The 20137-nt window shown below is 41.3% G+C and overlaps 1 protein-coding gene across 5 annotated transcripts in view; it reads right to left on the bottom strand.

Moving 5' to 3' along the window:
• The window catches only part of MTUS2 (microtubule associated scaffold protein 2), a 275206-nt gene that overhangs the window by 182966 nt on the left and 72103 nt on the right, over positions 1-20137 (bottom strand). The window contains exon 1 of one of the 5 annotated variants that reach the window (XM_072032651.1): positions 15363-15483. The exons of 3 other annotated variants lie outside the window; for them this stretch is intronic. The gene's annotated coding sequence lies outside the window, so the exon portion shown is untranslated. Of the gene's footprint in view, positions 1-38; positions 215-15362; positions 15484-20137 lie in introns of those variants that run through there. One more of the 5 variants, XM_072032649.1, reaches the window with a different exon arrangement.

Raw genomic sequence — 20137 nt, forward strand, 5'->3', positions numbered from 1 at the left:
GCATGCCTCAGCTTACCATCGCCCCACTCTCTACTTACCCCAACCATGCAGTCCTCTCCCCTCCTTAAGGAGCTAAGAAAAAGTTTGGGTTTTGCAGCTTGTGTTAAGGACCAGACAGGCTTTGGGGCAAAGCAAAGAAATGAGCTCCAAAGAATAGGAAAGGAAGCATCCACAAATTCTCTTCCTTCTTGCTCCAGTTTGTGTCTGCAAACTGAAGGGAGAAGGATGTAGTCTCCCAAGGGATTGCTCAGGACTTTCCAGCTTTGCTGGTGGAGCTGGTTGGAGGACAACTGCTGGTGGAAGACAAGCTGAACATGAGTCAGTGGTGTGTCCTCGTGGCAGAGAAGGCTAAAAGTGTATGGGTCTGCATAAGCAAGAATGTAGCCAGCAGAGGCTGAAGTACCTGACATGGTCCAGCCTAGACGAGAGGAGTCTGGGGGTATCTAACAGCTGTCTTCAATGAGCAAAAAAAGGGGAATAATGGAGAAGACAGAGTCAGACTCTTCTCATAAGTGCACAGCTAAAGGAAAAGAAGCAGCAGACACAAGTTGCTATAACATTTAAACTGAATACAAGGGGGAAAAATGTTCATAATGACAGAGGTGAAGCACTGGTGCAGGTCAACAAGAATGGTTATACAATCTCCATCCTTGGAGATTTCCAAACTTTCACTCAAGAAGGCCCCAAGAAACCTGACCTCAGGTTGGTCCAGCTTTGAGTAGGGTTTGGACTAGGTGGCCTCCAGAAGTCCCTTGCTACCAAATTATTGCACAATTCTAATAGAAACTGTTAAACAGGAAGACAAACAAAGGACTATTTCGTGACACACTGCTGGAAACTCCACAGAACAAGATGAACACTCCAAAGACCCATCTCATATATTTATATCCTAAACTAAAAGTTTATTGCAAAAGCATTTAACAGCCAGAAGCCCCAGGATCCTGCTAACATCTGTATGAAAGGTAAAAATGGCTCCAACTTTAAATATCAGCACTGCTGAACCCGGTACACTGAGATCTTTCTTCAGCAAAAAGTGTCAGAGAAGCAGGACAAGCAATTCCCTCCATTCCACATGACTTCTTTGTCAGTATATTACTCCATACGGAAAATTGCCCAGTTCCTTTAATATGTTAAATTAATCACTCTCTCAATGACATACAAGGCAGAATTGCTCACTCTCACCTTTGCAAGGCCAGTAAATTTTTAGGCAAAATTATGCAAAAGCTTATTCTACCTGATCCAATGACATATTTCTTTAATTAAACCATAGATTATAAGGTGATTAGAAACATAAATTCCATGTTATAAGGCAAATTGTATGTTACCAAATGGGAAATCTTTCCTCAGAATAAAATTAGCAGAAAACCAAAAAGAACCAAACAAAATAAAGCAGACCATTTCACTTAGTAAGAAGGACAAAAAATAATACTGCGACCATCTCTACCACTTGCAAAAAGTAAGAAGTACTTTTTAATCTGAATAAATATGTAAAGATACAGACGATAGCAAGGCAATGACTCCTACAGCAAGAATGTATTGCTGGAGATGGCCAGGCTTTGGTCTAACTTGCAGTAGGGCAGCCATCCCATCTGCCCTTTTCCCCTTCACTTATTTCAATGTCATTAAAACTACAATTTTAATGTTTTGTACAAAGCACTTTCCAAGTAAGATAATATAAAATCTTTCAGGAGGTCTGTGGGACCGTGCCTTTTATTTTCCCCAAACAAAGTATCAATGATAAAAATTTTCTTATTTCTTTTCTATTACCTCAGCAACTAGAAAACAATGAGATCTACACATAAAAAAGGCTACTGTCAGCTGGCTGCCTTCCACCTCATGATCCACAGCACACCATTAGCCACGTTGTCAGCAATATTCACCCATCATGACCTTAACTAGAAAGATACTGTAGAAGCTTGCAGTCATAAAAATAGATGTCAATGGAAAACAGAGGACCTCAAGTTACCTACGTGCTCTCAGAGAACTACAGAAGACATGAATATGGGCTATGAAACACATTCTGAGTACTTTTAATATGCATAAATGCTGTTAGGAGCATTAGGCAGACTGTAACACAATACTTGGCAGTAGGAATGCTACATGAACAGGAGAGCTGAATATTACTTTCACTTGAAACTGGAGAGATCTGCACCTGCCATACAGCTCTGGTCATGCCAGTTTTAGAAACTCAATAAGAAATTGGTGGACATAAAGGAAAAAGCAAGAAATGTGCTTAATTGGATAACAGAGTTCCATATTTAATAACTGTACATAGTTAATGTAGGTAACCATCCATTGCACTTAGACTTCATAAAGAGACATGGAACAATCTCTGGACATTTTTACAAACACTTTAGACAAACCCCTCTTAGAAATGATGAAATTCTAGATTATCTTGCCTTGAGGAAGATGAATGGATACTCTGACCTCCCTTCCAGTCTTATTTTTTAACTCATCTATGAAACTTTGGGGAAAAAAATACAAAACATAAAATTAATTAATATAGGCAACATGGATAAATAACGACTATAGGAACTATACGCTCCTGTCCAGAAAATGCTTCCATACATGCTGAACTTTACTATCTTAAGTCATCTTACAGATGTCAAGAGGATGACTCAGAACAGTAAAATTATGTACATGCTGAAGTGTTTGCACTACGAGTGCCATAACTCTCACTTCTGTACAGAATGAGGAAAGACAACTGTTTACACTTCTGTGCTGCCTGTACGAGAGCCTTCAAATCAAAATAATTAATGTCTGGAAAAGACTGGCTAGTGAAGAGTTTTGTTACTTTGTACAAGGAACATTTCTAGGACTTTGGACACAGAAAAAGTAATGGGGCAATGAATCATAAGCACTGCAATGCTTTTGTACATTCACTTGCAGTGTATGGGGATGAAATAGTGAGGATGATTTAGTGTCAGAAGCTCTCGCTTGGTGAAGTCAGGGTGTCTTGACACCAAGTATCTCAGGATACTGGCAAATTCATACCATGATCTCTCAATAGGCCTCAGTGTTGTCAGTCTTGAAGTGAAGTGAGGTAACTTTGATGAATATTACAGAATACATTTATAGAGTTAGTAATGGGAGAATCAATGTGATGATTTGGGGGTATAAACCCAGCTGGTTGCATAATTTTCTTTGGGGGTAGTTTCCCAGGTTGGGACCTCTGAGAGCTGTTATCTGTTTCGCCAATGCAAAGACAGTACAAATGAGGCCCCGCTGCTAGGGATTTTCTTGGAATGCCTACACAAGAGGAGCCGTAAAGACTGTGAAGTCACACCTGGTTTGTTTCTAATGGGCTAATATGCATTATGTCCGATAACTGCTTTAATAACTTCTATGTAATTGCTTAGAGGATTGAATCTGAAAAAAAGAAATAGCACTTAAATTGGGTCTAATGGACAATAGTCGGTAACAGAATGAAAATGAGAAAAGGAAAACTGAAGCTAAATGAGCACGTCTCCTGCTTTGACTCAGTTCTGCACTGCAGGCATAACTGTGGGCATTTTTACTGACTCGAATGGAGCAGGATCAAGCCTATTGCTTTAATCATTAAAAATTGATTAAGAGAGAGCACTGGAAAATAAACATTAGGAAACTATTGCCCTCACATTACAGAATGGATTAGGTATGGAGAGCTTAGTGGCTTGTTCATCTAGTTTCATTGTTTACTTACAGTAAACTATTTGAGGCAATAAGGGAATATAAATATCCAAAAGCATAATTGAAGAAAGAAATAGCCCTTTGCCAGGAGTGAAAACCTAAAGAAGCAGAGTGCCTCTTGGTTATTCCACACCTCTGGAAATGAGTTATCTTTTGAGAAAGTTTCCACTGGTTAACTGACATTGATGGCAGTAAATACTGTGCAAAAACTGCAAGGATGCATTTTTAATAACTCTGTGGTTTGTCTTCTTTTATTTGGCAAACTATCTAAATACCATTGTAGCATTATATTAAATTATCTCACAAGGACTCAATCAGCTAATGTATTATTGCTGGGTTTGAAAAAAACATCAAGAAGACCTATTTATAAATAACTTCTCTGTGCTCAGTGTATTAATTATTTTTTTAAGTTTGTTGCCAACAACTGTATGCTAGTATCATTTGGCAAACTTTTTGTAGCCTTATCTGATCTGCAGAGACATTAAATCTGTACTGTAAATACATATTAAAAACTTCTTAGAGTGGAGAATCTATTGTCTGTTGCAGAAATATGTATACAATTGCTAAGACATGCTGTAACAGCCGCCATGGAGATATTTCCCCATACTTCAGTGCAACTAAGATATATGCAGCTGACATCTTCCTTGAGAAAACCCTTGGAAAGCTTTCTGAAAGAGGCCACTGCACACAATCATTAGCCATGTTGCCATTTGGAAATACTTTTTCCCCCCTTTTCTTTCACTGCACTCAAAAGCTGCATCTTACACAAGCTACAGACAGCATTGAAAACAGGGACTGTGTATGTAGGAATTTGGGCAAGTGGATTGCTGTATACATGGAAATATGAGAAGTGTGGAACAGCCACATGAAAAGTTTTCTTCTCATTTGCAAGTTTAAATGGTCAAAATAATTGCTATCTTGGGCAAAATACATTTTCACGAAGGATACGCTACATGATAAATTTCAGCCCAGAATTTCATATTTTTATGAATGACTACAAACCATTTACAGAATGGTTTTTAAAAAGACAAATGGAGATAGACCCTTCACTGTACATGTATAATGGTAGTGGGCATTGCTATAATGCAAAAACAGGATGTTACAAGCTGTGGGGACTCTTCTGCAGATGTTGAATCCTTGCAAAACCTATCCAAGGCCTTAATTGCTTCCTCTGTAATACATGTATACTTAATCACGTTTCAACTTTCGTCTCCTCTCTTCCTTCTCCCATAGTCTTGACATCTAATGTGCTATTCAAAGCACGAGCAAGCAGAATTCTTTTATCTTATCCTTGGGGAAAGTGCAAGGCGTCGACCAGAGGTAACAAAGTCCCTTCAGCATCTATCCTCTCTATTAACTAAGAAATACAATCCGGTTTCATATTTTGCAGGAATGGGCAAAAATCTAGTGGTGTGAGTGTGTAAGGCATCAGATGGTGTCTCTGATCTAACGTCTGCTACTTGATATGAAGCCCATGCCCCTGTCACAGACATAAAAGCAAAAGCTATACAACTGCACTGGTGGCAAATGAAATGCAATCAAAGTTTTCTGTGCTACAGTTGTTCTGCACATACTTACATTTTTAGGATGTTCTATATGGTTATACGATTAAATAAGAACCTCTGTTAAAACACAAGGCTCAGTTAAATCAGCTTGCAACAACAAACTACAAAGTATGGATTTCAGAACTGACAGGCTATGTGTGCTAGGGCGTACCTGGCTGGGACTCTGTGAATTGATTTTGAGGATAAAGGGAATATTAGATCACAGAGTCCATAGTACTTGATCATACAGTCCAGTCTCATCTGTATAAAGACATTACGTGTTGATACCAAGACTATGGATAAATTAAAGCAATTCAGAGATGCTGAAATCTCTGAGAAATTTTAATCCCTGAGAAACCAAGCAGAGACACGTGAGACTAAGGTATAAGAATGCCTGAGGTCCACACAGGGAGCTGATGTGATGCCCCTCAGTGCTCCAAGCAGGCAGTGGTGCTCCCTGGTGCAGAGAAGAAATGATGGATTCTCTGATCTTTGCTAATTTGATCGTGTTGATTTCCTCTTAGTCCAAAATTTGGTCAGGATTTGGAAGCTGAGCATCTGAACAAAGACTCACAAGCCAAGTAATTAAAAACTTGTATTGTCTGCACCTTTTCTCTGTCATCTGTGTCCCATCTCCACCAATGTTTCATCCCTGATTTTTCCGCAAAAACCCCAAAAGTTAAAGCAACCTGCATTCTTCCTCCCACCCCAATCACAGCTACAAATAAATCCAGAAAACTTGTGGTAAATCGCATGTTAGGGGAAAAGTACCACCAGATCAATGAAGTCTATTAGCAGAAGTCCTCTACTGTATTCATGTCAAGGGAATTTAAATTCTAAGTCATTATATCCCTGGGTTTGTATATTGCTACTTGGGAATGCCTAGACATCTCAGTGTTCAGAGATCACTTGGAATTAATTAATTTTATCTTGCTCTGACTTTAAATATTACAGTGCAGGTGGTGGGAGAAGCCACCATGTGAGCAGTCTTGATTTGAACGTGGCAGCCAGAAGCCCTGGGTAAGACAGGGCTCACAAGAAGTTCAAATGTGCCCTGTTCAAGCCCTGCTTACTGAAGAGGATTTAATGAGTGTTTCGGTAAGGATCTGGAGACAAAAATGCATCCAAATCAAGCACTGAAATAATTTCAAGCGACAGATGAATTCATACAAAGCAAAGTCTCTTCAGAGGTACTCTGGGGACAAAATGCCTACATTTTTTAACCAGATTACTTGTTAAACACAAAGTGCCCCGCTTAAGCTGAATGACTACACTGCACTCCTATGGGGAGTACATGTGAGCTCTTCTGTACAATATCTCTTATCGCCAAAAATGGTATCTCTGGATCAGGTTTTGCACATAAAAAGAAATTATCTGTGAAAATTACCATGTGTGAACTGGGTTACTTTGTTTACACAGAATGTCCCATTTAATTTTTTTATAATGAATGGTATTTCAAATTCATCTTGTCAGATAAAGATACAACAATTATACCTTTCAGTTGCAATTACTGCTATTTGTGCAAATGTTTCCACCCATTTGTTTTAATTGTATTGTTCTACAAGTGATCGTGGCAAGATTTTTTCCAAACAACAAAAATGCCCCTTGACATGCAGTTTTTCATAAAATATGCTCATTTGTGTTCTCATAGCATTGCTCTCTTGGTAAAATTGCATATTTTGATTCAAAAAAGAATATTAAGCCAGGAAAGACAGGGGAGAGCAATAAGGAGAGGGAGGCGAAGGAAAAGAAGGAGAAGGAGAAGGAGAAGGAGAAGGAGAAGGAGAAGGAGAAGGAGAAGGAGAAGGAGAAGGAGAAGGAGAAGGAGAAGGAGAAGGAGAAGGAGAAGGAGAAGGAGAAGGAGAAGGAGAAGGAGAAGGAGAAGGAGAAGGAGAAGGAGAAGGAGGAGAAGGAGGAGAAGGTTCCCTATTTAATTTACCTGCATAGGCAATGGCAAGTATAAGAAAATATTATATTACCAATAAAACTGTAACTTCAAGGAATTCTGTGGGAAACTTCAGTGTACTCCTGGGCTCCCAACCCCAATGAATTAAGCCTGGCAAGAAGGAGTCAGCCACTGAATGGTGATGGCTATTGTCCTCTTCAGAGCCTGCTGCAACCTGAAACTGTTTTTCTCTGTCCTCAAGACCCTTCACTCTGCATTTAACAGTGAGTATTTAACAAGATAGAGCATTCTGGAAAACAGCTTATGTAAGAAATACTACAGTAAATACATGCACATGGTGTTTGTGGCTTCAATTCTTAAAAACATATATGGTCAGTGGAATCCCCCTGTCTCTCACATGGTACCAAGGCTAGAGCCAAACCCTGTGGGTAGGGAACACAGCACTGGTGGGACCCCATTTCCTCCTGAATCCAAATGCCATTCTCTGCCCAACTGCCTAGAGCACTGTGCAGTGCTGGCTTCTGTCCTCCAGATGCACCCGAGCCTTGCATAAGTTCCTAGCAAGAAATATTCACAGCAGAACATTTGCTGTCTATAAGGGAACAGGTTTTCATCCCTTTGGGGTTACTAAACAGTTGTGTGGGTTTTTTTGTTTGTTTGTTTTGTTTTGTTTTTGTTTTTGTTTTTGTTTTTTGGTCAAAATAATCCTGTTTTTATTGAACATTTCAGGACAAAAGAGCCAGAGTCAGCTGTCACGAAGCCCCACCATGGCCTACAAAGAAAGTGCAAAGATATTGCTACATTAATTAGCATCATCCCGCAGTGGACATGAGGATGATATCAGAGTGCTAGAGAATATTTGCACACTCAGTGAAAGGAAAGCTGAGGGAAAGCAGGGAGGCAGGAAACAATCAAACTTGGTGGATAAAGAGATTGTAAAAAATTGGAAGAGAAAAAAATGTTGAGATATCAGTTATTTGCAATGAAAGGGAAAATCAAATCAGTAGAAAAGAAACTGAAATATACTGAATAATAGGAAGACAGCAGAAAAGTGTAAGACTAGAAGAGAAGGAGATTGTACCAGCATGCAAGTAGCAGCCCTGGTCTTTCTCAGACAGAACTGTCACTCCCAGGCAACCCTTCAGATTTTGAGAAAGCTTCACAAGTGAGCAATGCCCAAGGTATGCAATTAGGAGTGAAGAAGAAAGTATGGCGTTAGGTTAAATAACTCCCTGTTTCATCTCATTTCCTAGTATTTTGCAAAGAGAGACACTCAGGGCAACCATACCCCTTTCTCCTGTGAACTAGACACTGAGATATTCCTCCCTTTCTTTGTTCCCAATCAAGAAAGCAGACTTCTCTCACTTTAATCCATTTCCTTTGCAATGAGGCCAGACTGTGCCCCTTGCACGTACCTGAGAACCTAAAGCAAGAGCTGCTCAGCTCAGGGAAGTTCTTCAGCAGGCTGAGCAGCCTCAGCGAGCCCTGCCCCATCAATAAATAACCTTGTGGCTTGCTCCGCCAGCTCCCAGCCAGCCTGGCCTAGCCCTGACCTCCCTGGCAGGAGGAATATTACGGTCAGCCAAGCCCTGGCTTAGCCCGAGCCCTGTTTGATCAGCGGCAGATTATGCTAAGAGCTTTCCTATCTGAATACAGCATGTGAGCATTCAGGCTGGCTTCTGCCTTCCTGTTGTAATTACTGGATAATCATCATCAGCACACGTACCTACCACAGACACCTCCTGAGCAAAGGGTCCAAAGCTGTCCTGCCATCAGCCATTTCCACGTCCCTGGAAAAGGGATCTCTGTGTGAGAAACTGTGGCATGAAGCCATCACCCTTATCATATACCGTAGGAGATTTTTGAGAAACACAAATGCAAGCGAAGTAATTAGCCATGACCACAGCCTACAGAAATAATACTGCTTCCTTCTGATAAGCAAAATGACTGTTTTGAATGTGACTTCACCTTATTCTGTGCTGTTACACAAATCTGGTATGTTATCTTGGAGACAAGGACAATAATAAAAAATAATCTATTCCCAGGACTTTCACGGTATCAATGTTATCTTGTTTAAAACCAGAAAGTTTTGCAAGCAAAGTCTGATGTCACATCTGGCTCTGGTGGGCCCAGGCCTTGTCCAGGCCTGTCCTCATTCCAGCACTTGCTTTCTGTGGTAGTGAGTAAGCCCCCAGCATTTCTGTCTTGTCCTAATGGATTAATAATGGAAGTGCTGGCTAAGGATTATTAATGGAAGTACTGGCTAAAATCTGAGCACTCCTCAGCTAGAAATGCAACTTCAACCAACTGATCCTATAGCGACAGTGAGCTTCGGACCTGGAGCAGCCATAAAGAAAGTAAATGCAGTCTTATGGAGCCGTTTCCAACACCAATTCACAAATACAAGTGTCTCTGTATAAAGCACTGGTGAGACAGCAGCACAACTCAGCAACACACTCTCATTCACCACAGCACACAGGTGATGGCATCTAAGGTAACTGAGATGAAAAGCTGCTTGGGGAATGAGGGTTGTTTACCCTAGTCATACAAAAGCTGAGGCAGATTGATCTCTCCAGGGTTAAACTAAGAATATCTACTATGAGAATGGTAGCTGAGAAGAGGTACTTAAATCAGTCACAGAAGCAAGAGAGTACAAATTAGCAATCGATGTATCTATGCAGGAAGCAGAAGACAATTCCTAACCTTACAAAAGAGAGCTCTTGGTAGCCAGTTACTTCTAAAAGGGAGATTGGTAAATTCTGAAACAACCACATGATATGATGAGTGTGGCACATAGGACAGCACTCACAGACCAGAAAAAAAAAAAAAAAAAGAAAAAAAAAAAAACTCCAGATAAAAGTAAGTGGCATGGTGATGCTCCACTAAGAAAAAAAAGTGGGCAATTTAACCCTGCTGTCAGGGATCCTTTCCACTCAGCAACCAACACCAGCCCTCATACACAGCTCCTGATGGGAGCAGGGTTCTCGGCATGATTGCATCCATTTGGGAACTCACTTTCTTGTATAGCTGGTATGCTGTTCCCTTGAAGAGTTAAACAAGGGTCATATTTGGATTTCCAGGCTATACAAAGTTAATCTGCAGTTAATGAGACACATTGTTATGATCCTTCCCTACAATCATAAACAATTATTTCCTGCAAGAAGCCATTCCATCCTCTTTTATGCTCTTTTTAGAAGTTGTGCACCACCACCCCAAATCAAATCAACGTGCTTCAGTAGGATGGGCTTGGGAAGAAGCAGCTCCTACCTGGAGACAGCATTTAATCCATGTGGAGAAGCACCTTATGCAAGTAAAACTACTCAAGAAATAAGTATGGCCCAGTGTAAGTCTTTGAGAATCTAACAGGCACAGCTTTTACTAAAAGAAGGAGATAACACCACAGAGTATTTGGAGTCTGGAAGGCAACTGAATGGCCTGCTTAGAAATATCCAGCATTAAAGAAACAGCTTATTCCCATTAATCTGAAGAGACCTCAGAGTTCAGCTATGACACAACCCAGCTGGGACAGAAGACTATCATGAAACACACTACGGATATTCCAGGGAGGAGTGCAATCCAGTGACAGGGCATTACTGGCAATGCTGCAATACAAAGCTGGGGCCTGGGAGTGAGGGCGAGGTTAGCTACATCTTCAGTGATATTGGGCCTGCGCATTCTTGGGTGCTTTGACTCAGTCTTTGTTAAAAGAGGTAACTTGAAGGTGTGCTAAGTAATTTATTAAGACCAGATCCTTTACCCCTGGAGCACTTTCGTACTCATTGCTGGTGTTTGACTCACGTGATACAGGTGGCTTTCACCTGCCTCAAACTTTCATGGGCCATTTAAAGTTATCCGAGAAAAAAGTGACGGAATCATAAGATCAATCACCCCAAAACAGGTGAGGTGTATATACTCCACCCCTTTTTGATCCATGGTGAGCTCCCCACAGACTTTTCTTCCTTTTTGGCCCTTGCTTGCCCTGTGTGTCTAGCTTGCATATTTTTCTTTATTCAAAGACTGTTCAAGACTCACAAAAATACCATGGTCTTTGGTCAAAGACTGTACAAAACTCCTTGTACGGTACTTCACACAGCAAGGTTCTGCTCTCAGTCGGATCCTCTGTGAGCTAATGTAATATAAATAGCAGCTGGAAAGTTAAGACAGGACACTCAGACCTCAGGTCCAACCTTTTGCACAAGTAGTTCAAGCACACAGGGCACCATCATGCTGTGAGAGAGCAAGATTTAAATCATCTGTGATGCTCAGGTTTGTTCTGTCTAATGCTCTGTCATTCAGCCCTTCAGTAGGAAGACATTTCACACTACACAACTCAGCTGTATTTCAATTTTTCTAGCCTTGCATGTTGCTTAAGCCAACCCAAGTTGCTGTGACAACAGGCTGGTCCTGAAATGAAAGGAAAAAAGCTCCCAGAATGAGGAGAAACAGACATATGGAAGAAAGAGTTCCAGTCTTGTAATCCAGAGAAGGGGCAGCAGGAGGATGTTTGAGTGATAAAAGGGGTCTCCAGAGTGCTGGGCAAAAAGTGAGATGAGTGAAGACTATTGAAAAATGTGTGGATGGGGATCTCAAATTTAAACAACACTGATATCTCTATAATGAATTCATCCCCTTGTCTATCTCAGAATTTAACCACTGACACTAAAGCTGTTTCTTGTTTCTTCACGCTCTATGTGTAATAACATGCAACAACCTACCTTTTGCTTTTTTGTTGGTAAAAGTGACCAGAATCAAGATTTAGGATTTAGCTTATTGATGAATCATCACCACCAACAAACATGTAGAAGCAGACAGTTCTCATCAGGATTAAGACTGAAGTCCCAGTTTGCAGTCTCCTAGCCAGCCCAGAATATCCCTATACCAGCATTCCCTATAAACAGATGCAACAGAAGCTGCAACTTGCTGTTGATATTTAAAGTCAGCATTTGTAGAGTAAGGGCTGGACTCATCTCACTTTTCTGCAACCACCTACAACTGAACTAGTCACCTCAAGTTCCTTTTACAAACAACAGAGAAAATGCAGTATTTTCAGGGCACGATTAATCTGATTATTCCATGTACATAGCTTAGGTTGAGAGGAGATGTTTTTCTCTGCTGACTTGAGTAGTGTCTGAGGGCTTCAGGTGCAGACACCTATGGTGCCCTCAGTCTGGCCAGAGTCACAAACTTGGAGACCTGAACTCTGGTCTCTCAACCCCAGCCAGTTTTAGAGGTAGGCAAAGCACTTCACCTCTGTACAAAGAGGTTTCTTTTCTCCAGACCTTAGCTGCCTAAGGATTGAGCTTAGGCAAGTCATGCACGCACACTCCCCAACCTGCTGAGAGAAAGAGGCTTTTCTGGATGGAAATTCAAGTTGGACTTGTGGCCTGAATCATCCTGACTCTTTCATATGGTTAAAGTCGGGTAAGTCTTGGCTCCCTGCTTTGCAATATTATTTCCTATAGTTAGAGTGGTGAATCCTGTGGGCAGGGCTCTGGAAAAGCCTTTGAAAAACAGGTTTGGCTCCTTCAAGGAAAACCACCACCTAGAATTCCGGTAGCTAAAATTAAACTGCAGTCCTACAGCCTGCTTTGTGACACCACTTGTCTCACACTTCACGCTGCTCAAGAGTGTGTCTTCTGCTGCAGTAGTGACTCAGCTCCTTCACGTTCCCTGCTCCGGAGTTAAAATCACACAGGCGAAGGCAGACTCAGTGCGAAACACCACTACTGCACAAAGCACAGAGCAGATTTCTGTGCCATTGCTAAATAGTTGTGTCAGTGACTCTCTGTCTTTAGCCCACAAGTCCCCTTGCTGGAGTATAAAGCATCCCTTTAGCTGGAGTCAGGGTTAGGCAGGACCACACTAAGTGCAAGCTCCTGAACCGTGTTGCATTAGATGTTCATACAAATAAGGAAAACCTTTGCCAAATGCAAAGGTAACAAAATAAAAATGATAAAAGTTTTAATTGGGCATTCTTAAGAGATTTCTATGTCCTCTACAATAGTCCTCATGACAAGAAACAGAAAGTGTAGCCCTGCAGCAGTTTAATAATCTAAGATACTGAGTTGTGTAGTCTCATCGTAACTGTTCAACTTCAATAATCAGCAACATTTTGTTTTGCTGAAAAGTTCATGTACCTGCATTGGGATTTGAGGGGGTGATAGTTCCAAACACAGCTTGCAGAGCCCAGAGGTTTCTCCCAAGCAGGAACACCCTTCTCCCTGAGGACCACATCCCTACTCCATTAACAAGGTGCTTCTTGCTGCCCCCTCATAAGTCTTACCTGCTCCATTTTCTCCTACCCACTGTCCACTCCCAAACTTCACCACTTCGCTTTGTTTCCACCATAAGAGCTTAAAATGTGTTCTATTTTTCCATACAGGCATCAATCTTCAAAATATGTTTCTTTATTGTAAACTCTGTAGTGCTCTACAGAATCTTTGATTTCCTCTTTTTCTCTCTGAAGAGATAACACGATGCTTCTTCTCTCCCTGAGGTTTCACCAGAGATTTTTCTTTAGCAGTGAATATAGGTCAGTGAATTTAGACCATATGTGTTGCTCCACCGGGTGATTGTTCCATTTTACAGTAAATAAGGCAGGGCATCTGTTTTAACAACAGAAAAACCTACAGGAGTTTGTCAGATCAGACTGGTTTTGAACACCTCAAGTGTTAAAAGACCTTGAAGCCACAGTAAACAATGCAGAAGGTCGAAGAGAACCTACAGACGCTTTAATCTGAAATTATTCTCAATAAGAGCTCTACAGATATCTCAATGAAAAAGCAACAGTTATCTGACTAGATGGGGGTTTGTATTAGACTTCTGTGTTGGGAAGAAGATCATTATCAATCAGAATCGTGTGAAGCTGTAAGAGCAAAATCAATTTAAACTTATTTGAAATATTTCAAGTAGTCTGAAACCAGGAAAATTTCTATCACTGTTTTAACAGTTCTGACAGTTACACTAATTATTTTGATATCTTTGATCAAACTGCTGGCATGTCTCCATATGTATTTTTAATAAGGATAGCCTATATCATATTTTTCATATTTACAATATATTTAAATATAATACATTATTTTTAATGTATTAAAAAGGTTTTTGTAAATACGAAGTGTCGTCGTTTTTTTTTTTTTTTTTTTTGTGAAAAAAGGAGAAATTAATCAATGGACAAGATTGTTAAATTCAGTTTAGATGCCAATGCCTGTAAGCAGTTAGACTGAGACCACATCGCACTTTGTATATTGTTAGTAAACAGATTTTCACAAGTTTTGAGAGGAAAGCTGGATTAAAAAGTTAGATTTTGATAATGCCTTGCATTAAAAATTACTTAATTGGATTCTTAAATCTTAAAATGGAAAAATCTTGGTAAAGGTTTTAAATAAATACGATGGTATATCCTGTGATGTACACAGATGGTGATGTAGGGGCAGGGTGCCAGCATACAGAATCACAGCGTTCGGTGAATCGCGGGCAAAATAATTAATGGCATTTCTAGTAGCATAACACCCTGCAAACATACACGCTGCCTCATGGAGTACTTGTCAGCAATATTAATCTAGGAAATAATTAGTCCCCGCAAAGTTCTTTCACACCCTTTCACCAGATGGCCTGGGAAGATCGTCAGCTAAAATCACGCTGTTTCAGCACTGGAGAAAATGCCAAGGAGTTGTGCTTTATGCCATCCTCTGTGAGATCTGGGCACACTACCCTGTGCGAGAGGTTTCTCTCTCCCAGGTACTGTGTCCCGGTACGGCATGTTTCACAGATCACATCAGATCATTTTTCCAAGCATCGTCGCCAAGCGCGCTTCACACCCCGAAATTTGCAATCCGCTCTGCAAAAAGTTTTGCCATCTGCCAAAATATAGTACTTCTCTGAAGAGGATGAGATCAGGATTCATATATTTAGAAGCAGACTCGACTCCAAAAGAAACAGCATACTTGCTTAAATAGAGAAATATGTTAATTATAGCTCACGGTGGCTGTACAGTCGTGTAGCAGGCCCAGCTTTACGTTCAGCTAACCTCTGCTTATCCTCACTTCACTTCGCAAAGATTTAAGGAACATATTCACTGTTCCCAAAAATATACAATATTGCTTTACTCTACACATGCAATATGATCAGCTACTGATTTCAGTGGATGCCTGGTACAGCAGAAGCATTCAGCTGGTGCAGGGTAACCCAGCAGAGGTACATACACTGGCCTAAGAATAACATGCAAGCACCAGATGATAACATACCTTCTATTTTCTTTGGTTCCCTGCATCCCAGAGCTAGCTCCGAGGCTCTGGAAGTCAGAAAAAAGTAGTACTTTCTCATGCTCAGACACATGGGATACTGGATATGGCATTTGACAGCTCATAAGTAGCAGCACAGGGAATTCTGGAAAGTTAACACTTTGAACAAGGAGCAACGAGACTGATTTGGCTGACGATGGGAAAAGGAAAACAAAATAGGGCAGTGAGCAGCACTGTTGTGGCTGTAGCTGCGGTGGAATTTCCATTTCAAAGCTGGGTTTTCCACAGCTTACCTCTCCATTATAAATACAAGCTGCAAGTTAAAACTTGGCCCAGAGAGCTTACCTGACACCTTTAGGAATGAAAGACTGAATCAAGTTGCTAAAAAAAATAGGGAAAGAAGAAAATCTCTAGTGTTAGTGCAAATATATTTCTGAAAAACAAATCTGCTGGTTTTTATTTCTGTGGAGGCTGAGGGGAAAGTGAAAGCCTTGTCTGCTTGGCTTTCATCAGATGTCAACAGCAATGCCACAACTGCACACCCTCCTGCAAAGACGGCGATTACAAAACCCAAGAGGGTTCTTTAGGTGAGTTTGTCTTCAGCAGAAAGTCATCTTGGATCTGAATGTAGAAAAATAATTTTGATTTTGCAGACTCAATGCTGACAGTCACCGAGTGCCTGGTACAAGACAAATCATTTTCAGCCATGCACCAGTGTAGTCGCAGCCAGAGTTAGCAGAGTTTGGTCCAAGGACGAAGCCTGGCCAGTCAGTGGTCAATGGACCAACACATCCAACCCTGCCAGGTAATGTCCAGACAGCTTTGGGGATTTTCCATGCTACAGCCTCCACTTTATATGCAGCCATAACCTTAGTTGCCTTTAGTAAATTAATCAGTATGCAACTTGCATTTTTTAATGGTACAAAGTTGTGTTTTTTTTCTGTGGATAATGAAAACTAGCAGTGAGCACTTCTCACCTCACAGTCACCACTAAAATGACATCGTAATCGCTGGTGAGCTTTGGAGAGCACAGACATGAGGTCATGGCAGGGATCCTTTGAAGAGTCTGCACGCTGTGGTTGACATCTACAATAACCATTAGGGAAATTTGGGGTTTCATTTTCTCTGCGAGAGCAATGAGCAATTCAGGCAACAAAGCAGTCAAAGAAGATATAATTAAAGATGGCTTGTATATGAGCAGGTCCAGAGGGGGGACACGAGGATGATTGGAGGGCTGGAGCATCTCTCCTATGGGGACAGGCTGAGGGGGTTGGGGTTGTTCAGCCTGGAGAAGAGAAGGCTCCAGGGAGACCTCATTGCAGCTTTTCAATACTTAAAGGGGGCTTATAAAAAGATGCAGATCAAATTTTTATTTTTGAACAACAGATGATGATATAAACTTACATTGAATTATATTTTTCAGAATAGAGTAGGAAGAAAAAAAGCTAGTTCAAGATTATAAGCATAAAATAAATACATTTTGTCAGGTCAGAAACTTGACGGATTTTTCCCCTTTATATCCATATATATTATGCTAACAGGGAAGGAAATGTGAGGTCATGGAATGACATCTTCTCTTCATATTGCATTAAGCTTCCTTGTTTGTTTGTCTGTTTGTTTTCAGTTGGAAGAAATATTTCATGAATTATCAGTGCTTTTCACACTGAAAATGGGAACTTCTGAATTTCATTTGCAACTATCAGAAAGAAAACCTGATAAAGCACATGGTGCTTGCAAGGTGCACTGCTTCCTTCAGCTGAAGAGACTTCTGTTTTTCTTTTGAACACATAGTAGCAGTATCTGTATTTATTGTGGAATAAATTCAGAAATTAATGGCATACAATGAACATAAGAGGTTAGTCACAAAGCACTCACTCACATAGCTTATTCATTTATACATTGTTTATCTTCTGGTATATGCCACTAGAAGTGATCATTTAAATAAACAACTTCTCCAGTAGGTAATAACATGTTATTGAGTTTCCAGACTTGTAGCATATGCTCTGGCAAGAAATCAGACTTATTCTAAACTTGTACTAATTTACAGCATTGGAAGACATTTTAGAAACGTCACATTTAAAAGGGATATGGTGGATTTTTGTTTCTCTATGATCTCTCTCTTTCTGCAGCAATCCTGAGAAGGGCTTAGGTGTTTGGAAACGTGGATTTGCCCTTTCAAGCACATCAGCTGTTACAATAAGAAATATTACCTTTTCTGCAAACCTTGCCTAACTATTGCATTGTTCAAGCTTTTAAATGAGTACAAACCACTAATCAGGTGTCAGTTACACTTTTTGCTAAAAATGTTCTGCTGTAAGCTACCAGCAACAGTGCACTGGGAAAATCTGCCAAGAGATGATGCAAAAACTAGTTTGATCAACACCGGCATTCCAGACAAAGAACAGCAAAGAAATTAAAGGCATCTCTCACTGTCCTCACCTCCCCAGTCCTGAGGTGCATTCAGGTTCCCAGCAACCCTCTATCTAGAGCTGATAGCCTCAAACTCATGCCACCCTCTGCTTCGAAGCTCCGTGGGAAAGAGAAGCTAGACAACACTTTTCTGTAGTCCTTTGGCCACTCTTGGCTAGGATATTCTCGTCTGATTAAGATCATGGTATCTGTGAGGAAGATAGGGGTATTTGTGTCCCCGAATACCTAGGCTGGCCAGTAACTCCCTTTAATAAATCTGTCTGGAGCTCACATCCTCTACCCCACAGCATCTCTGCTGCCCCAGGAATGGGGGGAGGACTGGATGCACTGGAGAAGGGATTTCACACACCCCTGGGATCCATGAAACCTTCATGACAGCTCAGCAGATACAGCAGGGTGATTAATATTTCATCGTGTCACCTGAGAACAGCTGCAGAGAGTGGTAGACACACATCATCTGTCCCTCCTGGACAATTATCAGTTAGACAAGAAAGAGGCTAGCATGTTTCAGAGGACTCATTACATCTGGGTGACCCTGCATTAGTTCTATAAAAAAACCCTTTGGATAAAAACTTTGCATTAAAATACAGTATATTAAATTTCCTCTGACTCCAACTCATAGCATGTTGAGAGAAAAGATCAACAGAGCAGTTACTTAAAAAAAAATCACTTTTCAGATCTGTACTGGGTGATCGATGATGAAAATCCTGTTTATTTCCTCATATTTACTGTATTTTACATTTGAACGTAAGGCAGAGATACACTGCACTGGATAAAACCCTAATGATTTCTGCACAATGAATGTAGATTTTTAACTGTTTCAAAACCTCAAATATCACCTAACATCCCCCAAAATATAAGGAATTCAAGTTCTGAGATAAGACTATGCAGTCTGTTTCCAGCCCCACTAGAAATGAATGAGAAATGCCAGTTGGGTGCTGATAAGACACAGCACAAAGCTTGCTGAGCACTGGGCTTTTCTGCACAGTGGCTGTTGAGACACTGACATGACTGGTCCACAAAGTTATGGCACTGCCAGAAGGTCTGGGAAGGCATGGTTTGAACAAATACTGAGCTGTCTCTGTGCATGCAAATACAGTCCAGTATAGAATGGCTCGGGTTGGAAGGGACCTTAAAGCCCAGCCAGTCCCACCCCCCTGCCATGGGCAGGGACACCTCCCACCACACCAGGTTGCCCAAAGCCCCATCCAGCCTGGCCTTGAGCACCTCCAGGGATGGGGCATCCACAGCTTCTGTGGGCAACAAAAGCTGGGTTACACTCTCAAAGGTTCTTGGAAGAGATTTGTCTATGAATTTCTTAAGGTAAGGCTTAGTGTGGAAATGCCATAGTGTAACACACTGCCTGTTCCTGAATCCAGCCTGATGCACCAGAGGGACACAGGGAAACATCCAGTTTGGGCAGTATGTGCCAGGGGGATCTGAAACGTGCTACAGAACAGTTATGGCTTTTATTTCAATTAAAAATAAATAAATAAATAAATATGAAAGTAAGTGTTTAAAGTGGTCAAGAGATGCCAGTTTTCTGCTTTCTACTTTATAAGTTCAGCAAAGATTGGATCAAAGACTTCATGAAAAATCAGAGTTGCTCCCCCAAGAGGAAAAAAGGTATCATGGAGCAAGAGGAAGAGGTGCAGCTCTGGCTTTTCAGGAGAGCAGGCTTTGGTCTCTTCAGGGATCTGCTTGGTCGAGTGCCATTGGACAGAACCCTGGAGGGAAGAGGGTCATGAGGATGATCAGAGGACTGTAGCACCTCTCCTATGGAGACAGGCTGAGGGAGTTAGGGTTGTTCAGCCTGGAGAAGAAAAGGCTTCAGGGAGACCTTACAGCGGCCTTCCAGTGCCTAAAGGAAAGCTGCAGATGGACTCTTTGTCAGGAAGTGTAACAACAGGACAAAGGGTAACAGCTTTAAACTAAGAAAGGGAAGATTTAGATGAGATATTCAGAGGAAATTCTTTACTATGAGGGCAGTGAGGCCCTGGCACAGGCTGCCCAGAGAAGCTGTGGATGCCCCATCCCTGGAGGTGCTCAAGGCCAGGCTGGATGGGGCTTTGGGCAACCTGGTGTGGTGGGAGGTGTCCCTGACCATGGCAGGGGGGTGGGACTGTGTGGGCTTCATGGTCCCTTCCAACCCAAACCATCCTGTGAATCCAAGTTCAGAAAGAACATGTTATCAGGCAAGGAAGTGAATGATGTGGTGCAGTTGTTGGCCACCTGGGTCATGCTGAGGCATGCTGGTGGTGCCAGTAGAAGACCTGGAGCAAAACAATCAAACATTAGCTCTGTTAACCCAGATGGATCACTCAAGATTCTCCTGTGAGCCAATCAAC

This window comes from Anas platyrhynchos, chromosome 1, assembly GCF_047663525.1.
Source record: "Anas platyrhynchos isolate ZD024472 breed Pekin duck chromosome 1, IASCAAS_PekinDuck_T2T, whole genome shotgun sequence".
Classification (NCBI taxonomy): Eukaryota; Metazoa; Chordata; class Aves; order Anseriformes; family Anatidae; genus Anas; species Anas platyrhynchos.